A 25,263-nucleotide genomic window follows, 5' to 3' on the forward strand; every position below is an offset into this window, starting at 1 on the left:
AACTGAGAAACAGATTTTGAGTCTCTTCCCCAAGGATAACACAGATCACAGTAATCTTCCCAGCCAACCTTAAAAGAACACACACTTTGAGCTCTTTTTTTTTTTTTGTCTTTTTTCTATTTCTTTGGGCCGCTCCCGCGGCATATGGAGGTTCCCAGGCTAGGGGTCGAATCGGAGCTGTAGCCACCGGCCTACGCCAGAGCCACAGCAACGCAGGATCCGAGCCGCATCTGCAACCTACACCACAGCTCACGGCAACGCCGGATCGTTAACCCACTGAGCAAGGGCAGGGACCGAACCCGCAACCTCATGGTTCCTAGTCGGATTCGTTAACCACTGCGCCACGACGGGAACTCCTGAGCTCTTTTTCTGCATGTGACTCTCCCAGAGGGCAAAGCTGCAGGAATTCTACATTCTGGTCTCTCTGACACTCCTGGTCAGACCTCTCGTTGTCAGAAATCATATGATAGGTCATTTCCTTTAAAGAGCTCTTGTTCAGGAGTTCTCGTCGTGGCTCAGCAGAAATGAATCTGACAAGCATCCATGAGGACGCAGGTTTGATCCCTGGCTTCACTCAGTGGGTTAAGGATCCCGCATTGCCATGAGACTGTGGTGTGAGTCACAGACTCAGCTCAGATCTGGCGTTGCTGTGGCTTTGGTGTGGGCTGGTGGCTACAGCTCCGGTTAGACCCCTAGCCTGGGAACATCCATATGCCCCGGGTGGAGGCCTGAAAAGGCACACACACACACACAGAGCTCTTGTTCATATTCCCATAAAATCATATTCTCTAAAATAAGTGAGTATGTGATTCTTTCAACTCTTGGGGGTGGGGGAGCACTGCTATCTTATAGGTGAGGTTATTAATGGTCCTTATGAGTAAATATCAGAATTAAAACCAACAACTTTCTGACATTTACTGGTTGCACCAATTGCCTCAGCACTCTGGGAAAAGACAAAGGTGGGTGGAGGGACATAGCAAAAGAAGCCCCTAAATTTAATCTCCCCTCAGATTTCATTCTGGAAAGCAACAAGACACTGCTAAAATTCTCTGGAAGAACACACAAAAAAGGATTTTTTTCAGCTGGTCTGAACTATCTCGACCCCTTCCCCAATGACCACCAACACCAGTCATCGCATCTTTTCCTCCCAATCTCTTTGCTGACGCCCCAGCTCTCAAAATTCCCTATGGATGAGACAAGGCTGCACAGACATTCCCACGACAAGGACTGGGTTGCATGCGCCCTTCTGCACCTCAGTTGTATTAGTACATCTGAGTACTTTCTCAACTCCAGACACTCCAAGCATTCATGGGCATATACTGTAATTTCAGGAAATGTGGATGAAGGAATTTCACAAGTTGTGGAAAAACTTCATGCACAGGATATCCAGATTAAGAAAGTATTTCTCAGGAGGAGGCAAAGGCCTGCTTAGACTCACTTATTATTATAATTTAATGTGATTAAACAGCAGCTCCTGGAATCTTTAGGAACCATCATCTCTAATGATGATGTAGTGTTACTGACTCATGATGATGGGCCTTCTTATTTGTCTCTCTTCTCGAAGTTGCTGCAATGTTGCTGATTTTAGGACCATCTGGACTTTCAACTGAAATAGTGAGATGTGAGGGGTATACAAGTTCTCTAGGTTTCCCCAGTTTTCCTTTCCCGAGTACACCATTGAGGGTAAAGAGTAATAGAGCACCCAACCCAAACTACAACCCAAGAAAGGCTTTCTCCTTAATTTCATTTCTGTCCTGGCTGACCTGTTTTGGACAATCAGAGGAACCAGCTGCTTTATTCAATGAAGACTATCTGGTAGCCTCCAAATATGGTTTAGTTAATGAAATAACACATTAGACCAAACTCAGTATCATGCTGACATTTAAATCCAAATTCTCTTATAAGGAATTTACCCTTTTCTTAAGAAAGCTGAATAGTAGTAGATTCTTCTCTTTTTTTATTTCGATGGCTACACCTGCAGCAGATGGAAGTTGCCAGGCTAGAGGCTGAAATGGAGCTGCAGCTGCCAGCCTACACTACAGCCACAGCAATGCCGGATCCAAGCCGCATCTGCAACCTACACTGCAGCTTGTGGCAGTGCCAGAGCTTTAACCCGCTGAGTGAGGCCAGGGATCGAACCTGCATCCTCAGAGAGACAATGTAGGATTCTGAACCCACTGAGCCACAACAAGAAATCCAATATTAGTAGATTCTAATGGCAGATTTTGTGTTTGGCCATCAAAGCCATGCAAGCAGGCTCCACATTCCTGGAGGAATTGGCTTCATTTTATGGACCCCAGGTTTCACCTTAATGGGAATCCAAGATCTTCAACCACTTTCAAACAGCTGAGCAATCACCAAAAACCGGTGAAGATCTTTAACCCCCAGAATTGTTTAGCACCTGCCCAGAGCAGTGGATATTCCTCAGATTCCCTCCATAGGCACAGGTCCCTTGGAATGAAATCAAATTGATACCGAACTCATCTTTAAAAACGGAATTCCAGGGATTTCCTGCTATGGTGCAGTGGGTTCAGAATCAGACTACATGGATTAAGAATACAACAGCAGCGGCTCGGGTCACTGAAGAGGAGCGGGTTTGAACCCCAGCCCAGCACAGTGGGTTAACAGATCTGGTGTTGCAGCAGCTGTGTCATAGGTTGCAGCTGGGGCTTGGATTCAATCCCTGGCCCAGGAACTTCCATGTGCCTTGGGAGCAGCCATAAATAAATAAATAATGATATGCCCATGTGTATGTTGGGTATCACATGAGAACTCTGTGTGATGCCTCTTTCCCGCGACAGGACTGAGACTTTAACTCCTACTCTGTGGGTGGCCTTCTTAGTCCCCTATTGAACACTCTTGTCCATGTAACCTGATCACTAAATAGCTAAGAATGTCCCAGATAACTCTCTTCCCAGCGTACATACATTACTTTCTCAAAGATCACTGAATCCAGAGACAGAAACCTCCTGGGCACCAAACTCTGTAATCTTGAAGTAGATCCAGGTTTCTTCACAGCCAAGACAACTGCTAAAATCAGAATGAGTAGTAATAAGAGTCTCTTGAGAGACTAAAAGATAAGATTCTACTTCTAAAAGATGCAAAATCTTTTACCTACATAACTTGAGGCAACTGAGAATCGGTACCTGCCGCCCACATCGCAAGATAAGCACTCTTTGCTGCTGACAACCTGGCTGTACTCTTCACAGCTAAGCAGCTGCTGAAGGAAGCTCACACCAAGATTAGAGGATTGCAGCTATGTAAGGTGTGTTTGTTTGTTTTTGTCTTTTTGCCTTTTCTAGGGCCGCTCGGAGGCATATGGATGTTCCCAGACTAGGGGTCTAATTGGAGCTGTTGCCACCGGCCTACACCACAGCCACAGCCACAGCAACATCAGATCCAAGCTGCATCTGCAACCTACACCACAGCTCATGGCAACGCCAGATCCTTAACCCACTGATCAAGGCCAGGGATCGAACCCGCAACCTCATGGTTCCTAGTTGGATTTGTTAACCACTGAGCCACGATGGGAACTCCCAAGGTGTGTTTGTTATTGATAGCTGCATAACAGATCTCTTCAAAACTGAGCAGCTTACATGCCAAACAGTTATTACCTCACAGTTTCTGTGAGTCAAAAAGCCAGGCAGGAGTTCCTGTTGTGGCTCAGCGGTAACAAACCTGATTGGTATCCATGAGGACACAGGTGCAATCCCTGACTCTGCTCAGTGGGTTAAGGATCTAGTATTGCTGTGGCTGTGGCGTAGGCTGACAGCTGCAGCTCAGATTCAACCCCTAGCCTGGGAACTTCCATATGCCATACCTGTGGCCCTAAAAAAAAAGAGGAAAAAATATATAAGAAGCCAGGTAGCCTTAGCTGTATATATACTTTCTTTTATATATATATTTATTTTTTTATACATATTCTTTTCCATTATGGTTTATCATAGGATATTGAATACAATTGTCTCTGCTATACAGTTGGACTTTGTTGTTTATCCACTCCATAGCTTACATCTGCTAACCCCATCCCCTCCGCCTTGGCAACCACAAGTCTGTTCCCCTTGTCTGTAAGTCTGTTTCTGTTTCATAGATAGGCTTGTTAGTGCCATATTTTATATTCCACATACAAGTGATATCGTATGGTATTTGTTTTTCTGACTTACTTCACTTAGTATGAAAATCTCTAGTTGCATCCATGTTGCTGCAAATGACATTATTTCGTTTTTATGGCTGAGTAGTATTTCATCGTGTATATGTACCACATCTCAACCCACTCAGATCCATTCTTCTTAATCTGTCGATGGTCATTTAGGTTGTTTCCATGTCTTGGCTATTGTGAATAGTGCTGCTATGAACATAGGGCTGCATGTAACTTCTTGAATTACAGTTTTGTCTGGATATATGCCCAGGAGTGGGATTGCTGGATCATATAGCAACTCTATCCTTAGTTTTCTGAGGCACCTCCATACTCTTTTCCATAGTGGCTGTACCAATGTACATTCCTACCAACAGTGTAGGAGGGTTCCCTTTTCAAGGAGAACTCTCTTTAACAAATAACATGGAAGAGCTGGACTCCAGGTAGTCAACAAAGAATTAAATGTAAAATAGCCAATTCAGGGCTTGCCAAAGCTTGCCCTAAACCCACCCGCTCCCCCTGCCAAAAAAAAAAAAAAAACCCAAAAACTATATATATATATACACACACACATACAAAGATGTGTGTATGTGTGAATCTAGGAGGTGCCTGGGCTGTGATTGGCGGACAAGTTATCCAAACTTCTAGGCTCTCTAACCTCCACCCCATAATAAATTAAATCCAAATAAAAAATATAGGCACTGTATTAAAGTAGGTCGCCAAACAAATGCCTTGGAGCTGCAATTCAACATTAAACTTTGAGCTTTTATTAAGGAAATTTTTTTACACATTTTCATGTTCAAAAACACTGTAAATTAACTACATACTTTACTTTAAAAAAAACAACAACACTGACCAGGAGTCCCTGTTGTGGCGCAGCGGGTGTGGCGCAGCGGGTTGGGTTAAGAATCTAAATGCTGGAGTTCCCGTCGTGGCGCAGTGGTTAACGAATCCGACTAGGAACCATGAGGTTGCGGGTTCGGTCCCTGCCCTTGCTCAGTGGGTTAACGATCCGGCGTTGCCGTGAGCTGTGGTGTAGGTTGCAGATGCGGCTCGGATCCTGCGTTGCTGTGGCTCTGGCGTAGGCCAGTGGCTACAGCTCCGATTCGACCCCTAGTCTGGGAACCTCCATATGCCGCGGGAGCGGCCCAAGAAATAGCAACAACAACAACAACAAAAAAAAAAAAAAAAAGACAAAAGACAAAAAAAAATCTGAATGCTAAGGGGTCACTGCAAAGGTGCAGGTTCGATCCCCAGCCTGGCACAGTCAGTTAAAGGATCCTGTGCTGGTGCAACTGCATCATAGGTCACAGCTATGGCTCAGCTTCAATCCCTGGCTTAGGAACTTCCATATGCCATGATACAGCCCTTAAAAAAAAAAAAATACTGTCCATAGAATACCCTTGTGGTGCAGTGGATTAAGGATCTGGCATTGTCACTGCAGCAGCTCAGGTCATGGCTGGGGTGAAGGTTCAATCCCCAACCCTGGAACATCTGAATGCCTCAGGCACCGTCAGAGAAAACAAACAAAAAAACAAAAACAAACAAACAGGAGTTCCCGTCATGGCTCAGCAGTAACGAACCCAACCAGTATCCATGAGGACTCATGTTCAATCCCTGGCCTTGCTCACTGGGTTAAGGATCTGGCATTACCATGAGCTGTGGTGTCGATCGCAGACGCAGCTTGAATCTGGTGTTGCTGTGGCTGTGGCTGTGGTGTAGGCTGGCAGCTGCAGCTCCAATTCAACCCCTGGACTAGGAACTTCCATACGCCATGGGTGCAGCCCTAAAAGACAACAAAAAAACCAACAACAAAAAAACACTGCCCATAAGGAAGTTTAATCTACCTTTTATGGAAGAATCTCATCCTAGAATTCAGTACCAAGAAAAAAATTTGTTGCAATTAAAGAAACTGCTTTTCCTTTTCCTAGAAAATAAATAACTTGCCCCATATGCTTCCCTTTTTATCTTGTCGCCAAAAAACTCAAGTTAAATTATGCCCAATTCCAAGGGGGGAAAAAAACAAAATTCATTCTAAGAACATAGTTTTTTACTAATTGGTTTCTAAAAGTTTTTATTGATATTGAATATATTATATTGCCCTGTCTTATATATGGATTGCCTCAAATTCCTTTTGGAAGTTAGCACTCATTCAGCAAATAGTTATTGGGTGCCTACTATTTCCAGGTCTTCTGTTAGGTACCAGGGTTGCAGGGAAGCCAGTCAAAATAATAATATACACAGGAAACGTTGAAAGAAGGTGGCGGCAGCGGGGGAGGTATGTGTGAGGGGGGCACAGGAGCTCAAATGAGTACAATACAGTATTTCCATGAAGGAATATGCACAAAGTGAAACAGGAGAGAAGAGAAACACCCAGTGCAGGTAGCCCAGGGGGCTGGAGGAGGCTGGGCAGTACACTAAGAACATTTCTAAGTAGAAACAAGCCTTGAGATCTATCAAATTAAGCAAGGCCAGAGAAGCAGGCTGTGTAAAGGCAAAACACTGCAAAGCAGCACGGTGTGCCGCAGGGAACCAAGGTAATTTGGTGCATTAGAAATGAAGGTGCACATGAGGGATGAGTAGGAAATGAGGGTAGAGTGAAGATAATTCAGGGAATGAAGGAAAGGACCTTGGATTTTAGTCTAAGAGAACTGAGAGCCTACAATTCTGATTTACTTTTTTTTTTTTTTTTAGGGCCACACCCACAGCACAGGGAGGTTTCCAGGCTAGGGGTCTAATCGGAGCTACAGCTGCTGGCCTATGCCACAGCCACAGCAACACCAGATCCGAGCCTCATCTGTGACCTACACCACAGCTCACCGCTACGCTGGATCCTTAACCCACTGAGCAAGGCCAGGAATCAAATCTGCGTCCTCATGGATGCTAGTCTGATTCATTTCCACTGAGCCATGACAGGAACTCCAGTACTATTTTTATTATATGCAAGATACCTTTCTGGCGGCTTGCAATCCTGGGACTAAGAGACAAGGTCACTGCTCTCATGGAGTTTACATCCCAGAAGTGATAATAAACAAATCAATCAATAAAGAAGAAAGCATCAGCCAGTGAGAAGGGCACTGCAGTGAATTAAAGTGAAGTGATGTGATAGAGTGACTGACAGCTACCGTCGCCTGGATGGTCAGGGAAGGCCTCTCTGTGGAGGTGATATTTACCCAGAGATATGAATGTCAGGAAGATTCTAGTGATGCACAGATCTAGAAAGTGGGAATTCCAAGCAGTGGAAACATCTGAGATAAGCACTTCAAGGTCAGGATAAGATTGGTGCACTTGGGAAGCAGAGAGAAGACAAGCGTGGCTGGCACAGGGTGGGCAAGGGGTGAGAATTAAGAAATGAGACTAGAGGAGTTCCCATTGTGGCTCAGCAGTTAATGAATCTGACTAGCATCCATGAGGACGCAGGTTCAATCCCTGACCTTGCTCTGTGGGTTAAGGATCCGGCATTGCTGTGAGCTGTGGTGTAGGTCACAGATGTGGCTCAGATTCTCCATTGCTGTGGCTGTGGCATAGGCCAATTTGTAGCTCCAGTTTGATCCCTAGCCTGGGAACCTCCATATGCCATGGGTGCAGCCCTAAAAAGACAAAAAAGAAAAGAAAAGAAAAGAAATGACACTGGAAAGAAGGCAGGCCCCAGGAATCTTGAGCTCTGAAGGCCAGGCATAAGATAACAGAGAAGGAGCAATCTAGAATGACTTTTTGGCATCCAACCTGAATAACTGAATGAATGATACTACCATTCAGATAGAGACCAGGAGGGGATGCTGTTGTGGTGGAAGGCGAGGAGTTTGAGGATGTGCTGAATATGAGGTGGTTGCAGGATATTTAAGTGAAGCTACAGAAAACAGCAGGATTCAGGAAATAAAAAGAGGGTGAGGGAGCGAACCCTGAGGATGATCAATATTTAAGGAACCTGACAAGGAAAAGCAGGGAAAAAGAGTCAGAGATTTCCAATAAGTAAGATAAAGGCTAAAAAGTGTTCAGCAATGTCTTCTGGCTTCTCCTAGACTACTTAGGTTCAAATCAAAGCCCCACCCTTTATTAGCTGGGTGTCCCTGGACAAGTTTCCTCGCTGTGCCTAAATTTTCCTCATGGACAGGAGCGCTGTGAGCAGTAAATGAGTAACGTAAGGAAAGCGAGCCACGGTGCATTCATAGATTACATTCACCAACTAACAACCGGGCTACACCTGAAAGGGCAAGAGACTACCTCCTCATCCCGCGCCTAGGAATCTGCATAGATGAAACCGAGGATGAAGACTCCAGGGGAAGAGAAAGCCTGAACCCTCTGCATTGAACACCCAAGCAATCTCACTTCCATCAGCCTTACAGCAGGGAAGAGAAACTCCTCAGAGTCTCTCCTTCAAGTAGAAGTTCCCTACTTCTAAAAGCTCGAAATTAAGAACTAAAATAAATAAAAGGCGCTCTCGCCCTGCTGCTGAGGACCTGGAGGGGGTATTCAAGGTTCGGCTCCACCGATAACCCACCCCCAGAGCCCATTGCTGATGGTGGTGAAACAGACATGAACACTGGTTACAGGAGGTCCTGAATTCAGACCACCCTCATCTGCTAATGGCCTAGCACATGGAGTTCGAGAAGCTGCAGAAACCTTAGACCACCTTGGTGTGCTTGCATCCATCTCTGGGTGCTAAGCCTATGTGTGTCAAGATGGGGGAGGCTGTTTTTGCTGAACAACGGGTCAATCTAATTAAAGTTGATGATAAAGAGAAACCAGGGCAGTGGGTGTGCATCTGTAAAGCTGACAGAGAGGGAAGCCCCTTAAAGTGGCTGTTGCAATTGTGCAGTGGCAAAGGACTACAGCAAAGAGCCTCAGTCAGGCCAAGGATGTCACTGAGGACTATTTCAAATGCAAGAAATCAACAACAACAACAACAACAAACTTGGCTCTTGAAAAAAAAAAATACTAACTAAAATAAATAAAAGGCCAAAATAAAAATAAGGCTTTTAAGTGCATCTGGCAATAAGGAAGGGTGTTTTTCATCCTTTCAAGAGCAATCTGGGGGCAGGATGGGATGGGAGTCAGGGATCAGGATGCCCTGGTTCATGATGTAAAGGGGAGACAAGTGAAGAGAACGACTGTTGCTACAATTCCTATAAGCTTCTGTGTGAAGGGAAGGCAAGAGAGAGGACAGGAGTGGAAAGGTATTTTTTTAGGATACGATAGACTAAAAAGGTAGGTAAGCAGAAGAAGGCTGTAAAGAAATAAGGGCTGAAGAGAGGAAAGAAAGAATTTGAGGGGAGAGGGTGGAAGGGATGGAACTGAGCACAAGGAGGTGAGAGAGGCCAACCAGCTGACTGGGGCACTGCGAGGTGAGGACCGTGAGGGATGACGGATGAGGGACCTTGGGGGAGACAGTAGCTTCCACAATGGATCTCTGGCTACGCTGAGTGGGAGGGAAGGAAATTCGGAGAGGAGCTAATAAAATGATGGGGTAGGGGGAGGAGGAAGGAGGAAGACGCCTGGAGTCTGGAGGCATCTGTGATCAAGTGTGGGAGTAAAGTAGACTACAATAGGTTTTTGGGTTCACCTAGGACCAAATGACTGACCTAATATATTAGAATACATCACGTCATCATTCCATTGCAATTCCTCCCAGAGTTAGGCTATCTACTCAATGAATTTTTTTTTTCTTTGCTTTTTAGGGCCGCACCTGCGGCATATGATGGAAGTTCCCAGGCTAGGGGTCAAATCTGAGCTTCAGCTGCCAGCCTACACCATAGCCACAGCAATGCAGGATCCAAGTTGCATCTGTGAGCTACATCACAGCTCACAGCAACGCTGGATCCTTAACCCACTGAGCGAGGCCAGGGATTGAATCCTCACCCTCACGGATCCTAGTCGGGTTCGTTTACCGATGAGCCACGAAAGGAATTCCATACTCAATGAATTTTTATCCAGGCAAATGAGCCCAAAAGAACACTCAGGCCACCCCTAGATGTCACACGGCATATTGATAATCTTGAATTAAAACTACTTAACAGCCAATGCAAGAGGACACGCTGACCCTCCTCTCTGTCTCTCTGGCCGCAGGAATAAATCCCCCACGTGGAAGGCGCCCTCCCTGCATCTGGAGGTAGAAGGACCCTTACCACCAGAGGTAGGGAATTCGGTGCTGAGAACCCTGTATAAGCAAACCTTGTTACGTCTTTAATTTACTACACCAAGCCCAAACTCTGTTTAGATTCCTCACTAATTGAGCACCCAAAGCCTGTGTTTCTTTGTCCTGTCAGTTCCTCACACATTTATTGTTTCTTTTTCTAAAAAATATAAAAGCCCCCAGCTTTTGGCCTCTTCCTGGGTAGCCTTTCTATAAGACCTGCATGTTCACAAATTAAAATTTGTTTCTTTTTCTCAGTTAATCTGTCATATGTAGTAGTCCAGACACAAGAACTCAAGAGGGATAGAGGGGAAATTTCCCATCTCCAACAGCACAAATGGGCAGGACTTCCACATCTGGCATTACGGGAAAAGTGCCAAAAGTCTTCTCATTCTGGTCTCATCTCCAACACATACACACCTAGATAAGATTTAAAAATCTATTGTTGGGATTCCTGTTGTGGCTCAGTGGGTTACGAACCTAACTAGCATCCATGAGGTACAGGTTCAATCCCTGGCCTTGCTCAGTGGATGGAGGATCCAGCGTTGCCATAAGCTGTGGTGTAGGTCGTAGATGCAGCTCAGATCCTGCATTGCTGTAGGCCAGCGGCTACAGCTCCAATTCCACCTAGCTTGGAAACTTCCATATGCCGCAAGTGCGGCCCTAAAAGCATTAAAAAAAAAAACAAAAACTATTGTCAACAGCAAGGTCCTACTGTATAGCACAGGGAACTATATCCAATCTCCTGGGATACACCATGATGGAAAAGAATATTAAAAAAAGAAAGTACATATATGATTGACTGAGTCACTTTGCTGTGCAGCAGAAACTGGCACAACATTATAAATTACCTATAGTTTAATTTTGTAATGTAATAAAAAACAACAAAAATCTATACCAAATAAGATCCAAAAAAATTTATTGTCTATATGACACTATCCTGTGAATATTTCTCTTTTTTCTTTTATTTTAATCATCCAGGAATTGGAACCCTAAAAATGTAAACACAAAACACTTTTCTCAGGGAAGAAACAGCTAGAATACCCCCAGGGTAAAGCAGAGACGAGGCTGCTTCCGTCAGAATCACATCAACCCATTTGTGTTGCTAAATAAGCCACAACGATTTCTAAGAACTCAGCTCTGATTAGTATTTCATTTTAATCTGATAAAAGTAATTTCTTTTTTGCTTTCATGAATAGCCGACATATTTTTACCAACTTTTACCAACTGAGATAGCAACAATGAAACTGGAAGGCCACGCATGACTCATCCCTAGAAGGATGCAAATCTTTCAACAGGAGCAGGACCCCTGGCTATTTGAGATAACCAGGCCCCCAGACCATCCACTGCTCCCCTCTCCCTCAGGAAGTCTGGAATGAAGGCAGTGCCTGAACAGAAGAGTGGCTGCTCTCTGAGCATCTGATCTAAGGGCCCTCTCTACTAGCAGCTGCAAGCAGCTTGCAGTTATTGTATAATATGAAAAGATCTTTCAGAGTAAATCACTTCACCTCAGTCGGTATCAGACTCCGGTATGAACATATGAAAAGCATACACTCTCATGGGAACCCAATCAATAAAAATAAAAATAGAATTTATGGTTTCCAAGTCAAATTATTACTATTCTTGCAGGTGATTTTAACAAACCACCAATGCAAACATACGGAAGTTGTCCTGGAGCGAAAGAAACGTGTTGTCACCAGCTGCTCGCCAGAGACCGGTTCCCTAGCCTCTCTGACCCTCATTTGCCTTTCTCATTTGGAAAATAACTAGTCTCAGGGGTGTTGTAAGACTACATCTTCAAGACACTGTTAAAAATAGTATCTAAAAAAATTTTTAAATTAAAAAAAAACACCCTGCAGTGTACACAAGAGGTTTGTGACATGGAAATGGGAAAGACTAAGGTTAAGGACTAAGGACCATGCAGACAACCAGCCAGGGTCACCCAAACCAAGACAGTCCCCTCATGTGACCCCTCCCATGGCCCTTTACCCACCTCGTTCTCCTTCCAGCAGCCATGCCAGCCCTTCCAGCTGCCCTGTGTTAGCTGACAAACATGCCTGAACCTCCCAAGTTTTAAAAGTACCTGTCCCAGCCGTGATCTTAACGAGTAATCAGGGCTGAGAACCACTGTTCTAGACAGGTCCTGTAATTTGGAAAGGGCTTAGAACCTGCATTAGAAAACACAGCTTTGAGTTTCCAGAACATCCATTTTAGTGTCTATTATCTTCTTCTTTATCTGTGGGTTTTATCTTTCCAGTTAGCTTGACAGGCATAACTACCCCTGTCTTTATTCTCCTCCTCTTCCCTCTGTTCAGTTACACAACATATGCTAAATGTGCTCATATTTACATAGCTATAACCTAATGTTTCTCATCCTTGTCTGCTGCCTAGTTTGGAAGATTCGCCCCCCAACCCTTCTCCTGGGAGGCACAGTGTGTGGCTGCCGGGTGCCAGGTGGCTCCCAGCCTCGGCCTAAATGCCTTATGTGAATGTAGTGCTGCTCACACGATGTAATTAAACAGGGTAGGAAAAGCAGCTATTAAAACAGCCTATTTCTGGAGTTCCCATTGTGGCTCAGTGGTAACGAACCCGGCTAGTATCCATGAGGACTCAGGTCCAATCCCTGGCCTCGCTCAATGGGTTTAGGATCTGGCATTGCCATGAGCTGGGGTGTAGGCTGCAGACAAGGCGCAGATCTGGCGTTGCTGTGGCTGTGGTGTAGGCCAATGGCTACAGCTCCAATTTGACCCCTAGCCTGGGAACCTCAAAATGCCTTGAATGCGGCCCTAAAAAGCCAAAAAAAAAAAAAAAAGCCTATTCCCAAGCTCTCTTAAAAAATATGATAATATGCGAAAATAGAATATGTACATGTACGTGTAACTGGGTCACAATGCTCTACAGGAGAAAAAAAACTGTATTGGGGAAATAACTATTAAAAAATAATTAATTTTAAAAATAATAATAACACTTGCTACTGCCCAAAAGTCTTTGAGTAAAAATGACTTTAAAAGAAGGGGAAGATTAAAAGGGAGGTTTATTGGAAATCAATCATTGTTCAAAAAAGTAGATTTAATAACAAAGGACACAGAGTACACAGAGGTCATTGGAAGCACCGTGCCTTCCAAAGGCATGAGTGGCAGCCCAAACACACAACACAATCCAAGAGATCAGCCAGGACATGAGAGTGAATCTCCCCTTGGGACTCTGCCTCCTCTCATAACTTAAAAAATCAGCTCTGCTCTTCTCTCTAGAGAAAGAATATAAAATCATAAAACCATCAGAAATGGAAGGACTCCCAGGGACCATTTGCAGTTAAACACCACTTTGTCTGTTAAAAAAAAAAAAAAAAACCCTCAGCTACCCTCACCCTCACCTCAGAGTGATTTCAAAGAACGGCAGCACAGACCACATCCCAGGGTGGGCCCTGCCGGCTTCTCAGGGGTCTGCTTGGAAGTGCCACCTTATCCTCAGCTGCCATCGCTTCTTACTTCGCCACTTGGACACGCCAGCCACTGCTCTCTCCTCCTCTCCTCTGCCCAAATACGCCAATCACCTGCAGCAACATCTAATTACTACCCACTTTCAATACTCGAAAAAAGCTACTATATGAGCCTGACATCTTTGTTTCTGCAGATGATCTATGCCTGGTACCCCCAAATTCCTCATATGAAATTATTTTGAGACTAATCACCTTCTCTGTACATCCTGGTTTGGCTACATTCCTTTTAAAAGATAGATCCCGGAGTTGAATATTGGACTCCTTTGTTCAACAAACACTTGCTGAAAGTTTGTGTGTCAGGCATTTGGTCAGGTCCTAGAGATCCAAACGAATCCACCATAACAGTCAGATAATTGAGAGAAAGTACAGGGAGTGCTCTGGGGAAGAAAGGCCAGGTGCCTGGAAGCATGGTACAGGTCTGCCCAACATACTCTAGAAAAAAATTCCAGAAAGGCTTCCTTGAGGAAACAACTTTTAAGCTTAGACATTATGCTTGGTTTTAAATAGGCTAGGTTTTTGGTTTTTATTAGCTTCTTTGGAAGCCCATCATGCTGGTGACATATTGAGACTGAAATCAACTAAAAGCCTTAAGTCTTTCTCTCGCTCTCTCTCTCTTTTTTTTTTTTTTTGTCTTTTTTAGGGCCACACCCGAGGCATATCCAGGTTCCTGGGCTAGGGGTCTAATCGGAGCTGTAGCCACCAGCCTACACCACAGCCACAGCAATGCCAGACCCAAGCCATGTCTGCAATCTATACCACAGCTCACGGCAATGCCGGATCCTTAACCCAGTGAGCAAAGACCAGGGATCAAACCTGTGTCCCCGGACACTAGTCAGATTCATTTCCACTGAGCCACAAAGGGAACTCCAAGGATGACAGCTTTGATTCCTGATTTCTCTATCCAATTTTTAGCTATTATTTAAAAGTCATTAAGGGAGTTCCCGTCGTGGTGCAGTGGTTAATGAATCCGACTAGGAACCATGAGGTTGTGGGTTCAATCCCTGGCCTCGCTCAGTGGGTTAAGGATCCGGCGTTGCCGTGAGCTGTGGTGTAAGTTGCAGACACGGCTTGGATCTGGTGTTGCTGTGGCTGTGGTGTAGGCCGGTGGCTACAGCTCCAATTAGACCCCTGGCCTGTGAATCTCCACATGCCGCGGGAGAGGCGCAAGAAATGGCAAAAAAGACAAAAAAAAAAATCATTAAGCAAGTCTTTGAAGTTGTCAACAGATCTTTGAGAAAAGTCAAGGGCAGTGTCCTTGGAGATTCAGGTAATATCAATTCATTAATGGGCACCCTTCATGCATACAGTTATTCAACCAAGCAGGCATCCACCACCAATTAATCCAGGAGATTTCACACTTTTTTCTTTAGTCAGGGAAGTTCTATAACAAACAAAGTACAACAGATTCCCAATACATAAACAGATAACAGAAGAGCCTCTCTAGGTGAAGAAAGGGTAGAGAGAGTCCAATCAGAGATGGCTCCCTCCCGCCTCCCCCAAACCAGTCCCCTCAAGACAGCTTAGGGCACCATATGCATCCATGAGGCCCCCTTTGAAAATCTGCCATCTTGATAAGCCTATCATAAGAGATGATCTCCAATGGTCTGAAGAAATCAAGAGACTGCCTATCCAATTAGTAGGTCCAGAAAGTCAAGAAAACACAGTACAGTTGACCCTTGAACAACATGAGGTTGAACTGCTGCAGGCCCACTTATACATATTTTTTCCATAAATACACTGTATACACACACTGTCCAAGGTTAGTTGAATCCAACAACACCGAACCCATAGATAGAAAGGGTCAACCATGGGATTTGAGCATCTGTGGACTTTGGTAAAGCAGCAGGTCCCAGAACCAATCCCCAGTGGACACTGAGGGATAACTGCAGTCACTATTGGTTATTCACAATGAACCAGTAATAGTCCTTCAAGAGAACCAGCCATCTATCCAATAATTCATTCTAGCATTTTATTGCATTATGAGAATCTAATTCTCCCTCCCCTTTTGGAAACAGAGATGATTTCCTATCTCAATCTTCTGACATATTTCCTGGCTCCCCATTTCTGAAAGATTACAAATGGAATTCCAAGATCACACAGGAAATTTTTCACATCCTAAGATGTTGTTTGAACCTAGACATGTGAGCTCTACTATAAGCGTCTTGAAAGTAGAGACCATTCTTATTCATTGTTGTTTCCAAGAGCCTAGCAAAGCACCTGGTAGGCATAAGTGACACAAAAACAATGTTCAGGAGTTCCCATTGTGGCTCAGTGGGTTAAGAACCTGACATGGTATCTATGAGGATGTGGGTTGGATCCCTGGTTTCACTCAGTGGATTAAGGATCTGACGTCACTGCAAGCTGTGGCATGCAGGCCTGCAGCTGCAGGTTTGATTCAGCTCTTAGCTCAGGAACTTCCATATGCCACACATATGGTCATAAAAACAAATTTTTAAATAGTAATTAATAATGTTCAAATAATTTGCTTGTTACTCTTTGGTTGTTTAAAAATACTGAAATGCTCTTTGACCTTCTCATCTAGCTTAGACTTTAATTCAACTTACTTATATAGAAGCAAATTATGAGCTGAGTGTTAAGGCTTTCTCCTTGCTGTCGCTTTGTATCCTTTAAAAAAAAAGACCTTTTAGGAGTTCCCGTCGTGGCGCAGTGGTTAACGAATCCGACTAGGAACCGTGAGGTTGCGGGTTCAGTCCCTGCCCTTGCTCAGTGGGTTGGCGATCCGGCATTGCCGTGAGCTGTGGTGTAGGTCACAGACGTGGCTCGGATCCTGCGTTGCTGTGGCCCTGGAGTAGGCCAGCAGCAACAGCTCCGATTCGACCCCTAGCCTGGGAACCTCCATATGCCACGGGAGCGACCCAAGAAAATGACAAAAAGACAAAAAAAAAAAAAAGAACTTTTAAAGTCCTGAGCTCTCTCACAAACATCAACCTCCTGACATTACAGCTCTCTGCTCAGCTCTTTAGAACATCCTTTGCAATAGGAATAACTTGCGTATGGCTGTGACCAAAGAGAACTGATGAAACGTATCACTCATTCTGGAGAGAAGTGCAAATTACTTACAAAGGATCCACAAGTGGGCAACTAAGGATATATCATTTACATGTGTTCTGCCATGGTGAAACCTTCAGGTGCTCTGAAAGAAGAGAAAGTTGACAATATATGACAATATAAAGGGGGGGGGGAGGATGGGGGTAGGGGGAGAGCCTAGTACCTTAAGTTTCCTGTAAACATCTTAAACAAAAGCCAAAAACTGTGGACCAAAAAAAAAAAAAATCCATACTATTAATAAGAGTAACATTTCAATGTTTCAGTATTATAATCCTCTTTATAGATTAAAAAAATAAAATCTTTGAAATACTTTTCTTAGGAAGAAACCCCAAAGGCTTTGATATTTAGTAAATACAGTCACTCCTGGGGTATCGGTTCCAGGACTCCCGCAAATACCAAATTCTGCGGATGTTTAAGTATTTTGGTCAGCCCTCCATATCCACAGGTTCCGCATCCACAGATTCAACCAATCGCGGATCCTAAACAGAGTACACAAACCACACTCAACTGAACCACAGATGCGGAACCCAGGTGGATACAGAGGGCCCACTGTAAATATGTAAAATTCTATGACTTCTGAAACTGTGAAACTCAACTTCAGAAAGTATGCGTTTTTTATTCCTACCAGCAGAGGAATATTCCTCCACACCCCTGTAGACACTTCACATATTTTTTTTAATTAAAAAAAAAAAAACTTGGCTAATTTGATGGACAGAGTGTTACCCGATTTTTTAATCTGTGTTGCTTTGATTACCAAAGAAGTTGAACATTAATAATCAAGTGTTTGTTGATTATCTGTATTGTCTTTGCAAATTAACTTTTATGTCTTTTGCCCCATTTTCTCCTTAGGTACTCACTTTTCTTACTGATTTGTAAAAGTTCATAAATTTAGAAATATGAATTGTTTTGTCACATGTCATGAACATTTCTCAACCTACTCACTTCAATCTTAACTTTACTTACGGTGATTTTTTTTTTTTTTTTTTGGTCTTTTCTGTCTTTGTAGGGCCAAACCCTACAAAGAGATTCCCAGGCTAGGGGTCTAATCGGAGCTGTTGCTGCTGGCCTACACCAGAGCCACAGGAACACCAGATCCGAGCTGCGTCTGCAACTACACCATAGCTCACAGCAATACCAGATCCTTAACCCACTGAGCAAGGCCAGGGATCGAACCGGCAACCTCATGGTTCCTTGTCGGATTCGTTTCCACTGCAACATGACGGGAACTCCTATTTATGGTGATTTTTGACATAAAGAAGGTTTGTTTTCTTTTTCTCACATAAGCTACCACATCAATTTTTCTTTTTCTAGTTTCCCCCTTTGGTGCCATTATTAGAAAAATATTCCCAAATTAAGATTATATAAAAGTTTCCCATATTTTATCCTGGCACCTTTTTGGTTTTATTTTTTACACTGAAATGCTTGATCTGTTTGGATTTTATTCAGGGGTATGACGTAAAGTCAGGGTGTATTTATTTTGTTCCAGATGGTTGGCCAGCTATTCTAAGACCATTTGACTGAGTTAATTGGTCTTTTCTCCACTGATTTGAAAGTGTATGTATTTTTTCATACACTTCCTCTCCACTCATGCCCCTGTCTCGGAATCACATAATCGGTACATCCACAACTGAAATTCATGATCTTCCTCTTCTCTCCAGGGGTCCCCGGCTCTGGGAATGGCTACTCTGCTTATTACTAAACTTTCACACAGAGAACGTGGTCAATCCTCACCCCTGCCCTGTCCATCACCACCTCCCTCCCCTGACACACATATATACTCACTAAATTTACTGCCAAGGCTATAGTCCAAAACCACCTTATCTTTCCAGGCTCCTCAAGAGGCCCAGATTTGTTCTTGGCCCTTCTAGAATCATAAGCATAAATGAAGTCCTCACCACTTCCCTACTTTCAACCTCTGATGGATTCCACTTCTCTCGGAATAAAGCCTGAGTTATGGAGTTCCTGCTGTGGCTCAGCAGTAACGAACCTGGCTAGGATCCATGAGGTTGCCAGTTCAATCCCTGGCCTCGTGCAGTGGGTTAAGGATCTGGTGTTGCTGTGTGAGCTGCAGTGTAGGTCACAGACGCAGCTCGGATTCTGTGTTGTGGCTGTGGCTGTGGCCGGCAGCAGCAGCTCTGATTTGACCCCTAGCCTGGGAAATTCCATATGCTGCCGGCAGCCCTAAAAAAAATAAAAGGCTGAGTTATCTATGTGACATGGAAGGCCTGTAGGATCCAGGCCCTGCCTACCTCCACCTCACACCACACATCTTACTCTTACCAGCTTTCCAGACACACTGGCCATCATCCTGTTGCTTGAAGGCTCCCAGCTGCCTTTCCACTCAGAGCCTTCACATGTGATGTTCCTTCTACGTTCCAAGTTCATCTCCTCCCTGCAGCACCCCAGTTCCTCTCTCCACACACATGCCAACCCGACTCCAGCTTATCTTCAGAGCCCAGCTTAAATGTCATCCTCTCAAAGAAGCCTTTCGAAACTCCTTTCAGCATGTCAGTTTCCTCTACAAAAATGCTCTCGGTTGAACCTGCTACTTCTCACAAATGTTGCTATTACAAATGTTATGACAATATTTCCCTCCGGCAGCAGTGCTAAGGGCCAGGGCTGTGCCCAACTTGTTCCCAGCCCCTCACAGGAGGAACAGAATGCATGTACGTTCACCCACAGTCAACTCATACAGTCCTAAGTCAAAGGCATTACCCTTCTGTCTGCATTCTAATTCTTAAAGGTATACTCCCCCTAAGGTCTCTTGTCATGGCTAAAAAGAACATTCTTTGGTAGGAAATTGCAGTTTCCACTTAGACAACCCATCACTATTTCTGTTCCTACATCTTAAAAGCATTCACAAATTTCAGGTTTTGGCTCAGAAAGTCTCAGATCCACAGATCCCAGAGTGCCGCATTGACTGTCAGCTAAATGTGTCTTGAATTCACTCATTCTTTCCTTCATTCATCTAGCAAGTGTTTACTGCCCACCAACAGTGCCCAGCTGAGCCTCATAACTGAAACTGTATTTATTTATTTATTTATTTTGTCTTTTTAGAGCCACACCTTGGCATATGGATGTTCCCAGGCAAGGGGTTGAATTGGAGCTACAGCTGCTGGCCTACACCACAGCCACAGCAACACCAGATCCGAGCTGTATCTATGACCTACACCACAGCTCACAGCAATGCCAGATCCTTAACCCACTGAGCAAGGCCAGGGATCAAAACTGTGTCCTCGTGGATGATAATCAGATTCGTTTCCTCTGAGCCATGACAGGAACTCCTAAAACTGTATCTTTATTATTCTACCCCTTATATGCTTATATCTTATGTCTCCCAAACCAACTCTATGTGCCAATTATTCATTTGCTTTTCCCATGAGGTAACTGCTGTGTCACCAGGCAGGGTCTATAAAAGTCCAATCAAAGGCAAAGAAATATTAAATTGCAGTCATCTGTGCTGCTTCATCATGACCAGATAAATGCACAGCATCCTTAAGACCCCACTGTAATAGTCTGAACTACCACCACCAACACCCCCATCCTGCAGCCTGTTTCCCCAGCTGAGCCCTAGGGTCAGTTAGAGACAGGAAAAGAAACTTAGGCCCAGTCTCAATCCATCCCGACTGCCCACATACAAGGCACTGCCACCTCAGCCTTCCTTAATAACCCTTAGATCTGGTCCACCTGACAAAAGCTGCTTTCCAAATGCATCAAATCCAGATCTTGCACTGTGACTGGGGGAAGCTTGAGAACCACAAGACAGGTAGTATAAAACTGCAGACAGGGTTTGGGAAGTTCCCGTTATGGCACAGATGAAATGAATCTGACTAGCAACCATGAGGTTGGGGGTTTGATCCCTGGCCTCGCTCAGTGGGTTAAGGATCCAGCATTGCCGTGAGCTGTGGCGTAGGTCGCAGACGCAGCTTGGATCCTTCATTGCAGTGGCTGTGGTGTAGGCCGGCAGCTACAGCTCCAATTCAGCCCCTGGCCTGGGAACCTCCATATGTCTCAAGTGTGGCCCTAAAAAGCAAAAAAAAAAAAAAAAAAAAAGAAGAAGAAGAAGAAGAAGAAGAAAGACAGGGTTTGGCAAAAACCTAAGTCATAAACTCCATAGAAGGCAGCTCCTGTGCAACAGCTACAAGATCCCAGCCATAATTTTTTTTTTTTTTTAGGGCTGCACCCTTGGCATATGGAAGTCCCCAGATTAGGGATAAAATCAGAGCTACAGCTGCCAGCCTACACCACAGCCATAGCAACGCCATGGCTCTCGGTAATGCTGGATCCTTAATCCACTGAGCGAGGCCAGGGATTGAACCTGCATCCTCATGGATGCTAGTCAGATTCGTTTCTACTGAGCCACGATGGGAACTCCCCTCAATCCATTTCTTACCAAGCCCAGCTTCTTGCTCCAGAGTCCCAGCTCACTGAGACCAGCTCTCTCACAATAAAGTCCATATGTGACAAACCCACAGCTAATACCACACTCAACAGTGAAAAGCTGAAAGCATTTCCCCCAAGATAAGGAACAAGGCAAGGAAGACCCTCTTACTACCTTTATCCAACAGAGCACTGTAAGTCCTAGCCACAGCAATCACAGAAGAAAAGCAAGGAAAGGGAATCCAAATAGGAGAGGAGGAAGTACGTAAAACTGGCACTGTTTACAGATGACATGATACTATACACAGAAAACCCTAAAGACGCCACCAGAAAACACCTAGAGCTCATCAATGAATTTGGTAAAGATGCAAGATACAAGATTAATACACTGCATCACTGCTTTTATTTCATAGCAAGGCTTTTCAGACTGGGAGGGATGAAACTCCAAAGGCATTTCTGGTTAAGCATGAGCTAGAGATTTTCTATTACTAATCACAAAAGCCTATTTTAATCTTCTATGTATTATTTAACTAAGAACTAATTGATCAGTCAAATATCTATGTATTATAAAAACAAAACTATTTATGCAAACTGAAAAACAAAAATTTTAATGATTTTTTTTTTAGTTCAATAGCAAAAATACAGTCATTCTGAAAAACCATATCACATTGTAACTATAGGTGCTGATACAGTGACATGAGGCACACATGGCAAGTGACTCATTTTGCTCCCTTTGAAAGGAAGCATCACTTTGCATCCCCTTCCTCTTTATTAAATAGCCAAGATCACATACTAGTGTTTATTAAAATAACAGATTTGGCTCTTTGACATGTGCCAACCCAATGGCACATGTCTGAAAAATAAAGACTCCCCAAACCATTCTTATGACTCAATAGAAGGTTCCAGACTGGGAGGAAAAAGTGCATTTCACTTTGTATCAGTCAAGCACAGCTGGCTAGAAATCAGCTTGTTTTCTTACTTTCATTTACAAATTCCAATTTATTACCTGGCTCTTTCAATAGCAGTTCCTAAAAAAAGAGAGCTTTTCTCCTCAAGTGCTTGTGCGCTTCCACCTGGAGTCTTAACACATCTATCTCTTTGTTGGGAGCTAGCCTCCTAAGGACGAGTATGACTTTAACTCACAAAGTGCAGGAAACCGACATCAATGATAAGACTCCTATTTCTTGCTGCCCTCAGCCTCCAGGAGCAATGTCATAAAAGAAACTGTAAAATTACCTTGAAGATTACATTTTACCTTGCCAGCTGAAGTTCTGGCAACTTCAGAAAATGCTCTCAAGGAGTCGTCCTGACATAACATGATCCCCTTTCAGTCACAACTCCCGGGGAACTTCAAGGTAGTTGCTGGGCCAGAAAATAGCAGGGAACTAGAGTCAGACAGCCTGGATTTGATTTCTGCCTCCACATTTTACTATTTGTCTGACTGTGGGCAAGTCATTCAACCTTCCTGGGCCTCGGTTTCCTCATCTGCCAAATGGGTGACATGACTTTGCACTAGATTCTATCTTCTCTTCCAGCATCTCTGTGCTAATGGGGGATACAGCTTTATATTTCTTATGCTCATTCTGTCTCATTTTCCTCCACTTCAAGTGCATGCCTGTAGACTTGGGATTAATAACAGAACAGAAATATAAAGGGAGCAGAGGGCAAAGTGGGGTTTTGGTTGACAAATCTTATGTCAGTTTTTATGGCATCAAGTGTGAGATCAGGCACATAGAATTGCATGGCATAGAATACTTAATAATAGAAGAAAATATTTGTAATATATTAGGCAGGGAAAAGACAGGCTTCAAAATTACATACATGTGTACACAAACACATATACATATATATAATCATATATATGATTCAAAGTTATGTATTAAAATATTGAGAAGATACATACCACATTTTAAAAAAAAGGTATACACCAAAATGGCAACTGTGGTTAGGAATATACTATAAGATTTCAGTGACATATCTTCCTTCTTGTGCTTTTCTGAATCTTTCCAAATTTTTTTTTTACTTTTATTTGCATTTATTTTTGCAAAATTTATTCCCAGACCATAAGTTTTTGTTTCTTCTGGGATATCGTTTACTTCTGTGCAAACTCCTCTTCTGGCTTAGGAACAATCGCTCTTTTTTGGTAAGGGTCATCTCAGTGTGGCAGGGAGAACTCATGTAAGGGTTGATGGAACCACGAGCTCTCTAAGTCCTGCACAGTATTTTGGGGCTTTGTTCACCTGGATGTGCTCAATAACCAGAGAATCTACATCCAGGCCCTTAAGTTCATCATTACTGTTACTCTCTGCATTTGGGGGCACGTGCAATAAAAATTCTGTACTCTTTTTGGGCCACCAACCCTATGTCCAGCCCCACTGTTTGGCCTGGGCACACCTACCAACTCCACCATTGTAATGACGGAATGGCACACATTGCTTCTGTAGAGTGACATCCTTCAGATACTTGGTGGCTTTTCAGATATGCACACCCTTAATGGCCTGGGCAGTTTTTAGAGGTCACCGTGAGACACTGGACCTCAGGAGTCAGCACCGACCACAGACTGCCTGTCCCTCCATCACCCCCATTCCCGCCCATCATGCCCCGACAGCATCGGGGCGCCAAGCTGGTGACTCCGATACGTCTCCCTCACACAGGGACACCGCCACTAGTTAGGAATCAGAAACCACAAGGGTCCTCCTCCCGAGAATTTCAAAACTGGCGCAGCCAGGGCCAGGATGGCAGCTATAAACGGAGGATTCACCACTCGGACAGAGAATACGAAGAGACTCTGAACCCTTCCGAATTTCTAAACTTAACAAATAAATGTAAAAATCAGGGGAAAAAAGGTTTTTCTCACAAGTAATTTTTCCCAGGAAATAATGTTCCTAATGAAATTGTATTACATACAAAACCTGTAAAATTGGTGAAATAGCTAACACTTACTTGGCATTCATTATGTGCCAGACACTGTAGTGAATATGTCGTATCAATCATCAGTCATTTAGTCCTCACACTCTTGGCTGTACCTACTCTACAGGTGCACCTATTTTGCAGGTGAAAAAACTCGAGTCATTCATGTTAAGTCACACAGCTGGTAAGCGGTGGAGCCCAAGGTCTGAGCCCAGGGATCTGACTCCAGGACTCCTCTGATGGGCTGGCCATGAGGCTGCCTGCCTCCACCCACACTGCTTCCCAAAACACCCAACCTTTCTGTTCCTCCATGCTCTTCTGACTCTTACCCTTTGGGGAGGAGAGTGGAACTAGACAATGTGTGCCCTTCTTGCCTGAGGTGCAAATCAGGTACTCACTGCATGGGGTATCCCTGCTTCAAACACGTACCTTCCCACAGGGGACACAGGACCACGCAAAACTAAACAGAGACTAGCCCTGACCTCTAGGCGACCCCCTTCTTGGCTCTCATGGCACCTTGAACCTCTCCTTCCTGACACTTGTCAGGGTTGTACTTTAATATGTTTGTTGTCACATTGCTTCCTGCGTGCCAGGCACCGTTCGGAGCACTTCACATATGACTTTCTTTCTCACTGTGATTGTCCCCATTTTATACATGAGAAAACTAAGACCCAGAGAGTTAAGAAATGGGCCCAGGGTCGCAGAGCTAGTAAGTGAGGGAGCTGGGGTTTGCCTCTGGCTCTCGAGTCACCACTCTCAAACGAATGCATCAGTCAGTGAATGAAAGTACACCCTCCGTTTGCTAAAACTTCTCTCTCTTATTAGGATTGTTTATTTCTGCAGGTACTGACTATTTCTGATAAATTATATTTCTAATATTTTAAGTTTCTAGTGCTACCGTGACTGGGATTTTTTAAATTATATTTTCTAGTTGCTTATTTGAGATATTCAAGAAAACTGTACGTATCTGCATGCTTGTAACATTTGCAAACACAATGAATGCTCCCGTCATCCACAATAACTCTAGTTGATCTCCATTATTTTAGCTACTTAATCTCTTAATTTCTACAAATAATAATTTTGTCTCCTCCTTTCTGACATGAAGATATCATCTCTTTTTCATGTTGTCCAACTACA

The 25,263-nt window shown here is 43.9% G+C and overlaps 1 protein-coding gene and 1 pseudogene across 2 annotated transcripts in view; both read right to left on the reverse strand.

Annotated features, from left to right (window-relative positions):
* The window catches only part of FAXC (failed axon connections homolog, metaxin like GST domain containing), a 77,570-nt gene that overhangs the window by 20,058 nt on the left and 32,249 nt on the right, over nt 1–25,263 (reverse strand). The gene's annotated exons all lie outside the window — the stretch shown is intronic.
* Nucleotides 23,267–23,726, reverse strand: LOC125121434 (60S ribosomal protein L17-like; annotated as a pseudogene).

The sequence above is a fragment of the Phacochoerus africanus genome, chromosome 2, assembly GCF_016906955.1.
Source record: "Phacochoerus africanus isolate WHEZ1 chromosome 2, ROS_Pafr_v1, whole genome shotgun sequence".
NCBI lineage: Eukaryota > Metazoa > Chordata > Mammalia > Artiodactyla > Suidae > Phacochoerus > Phacochoerus africanus.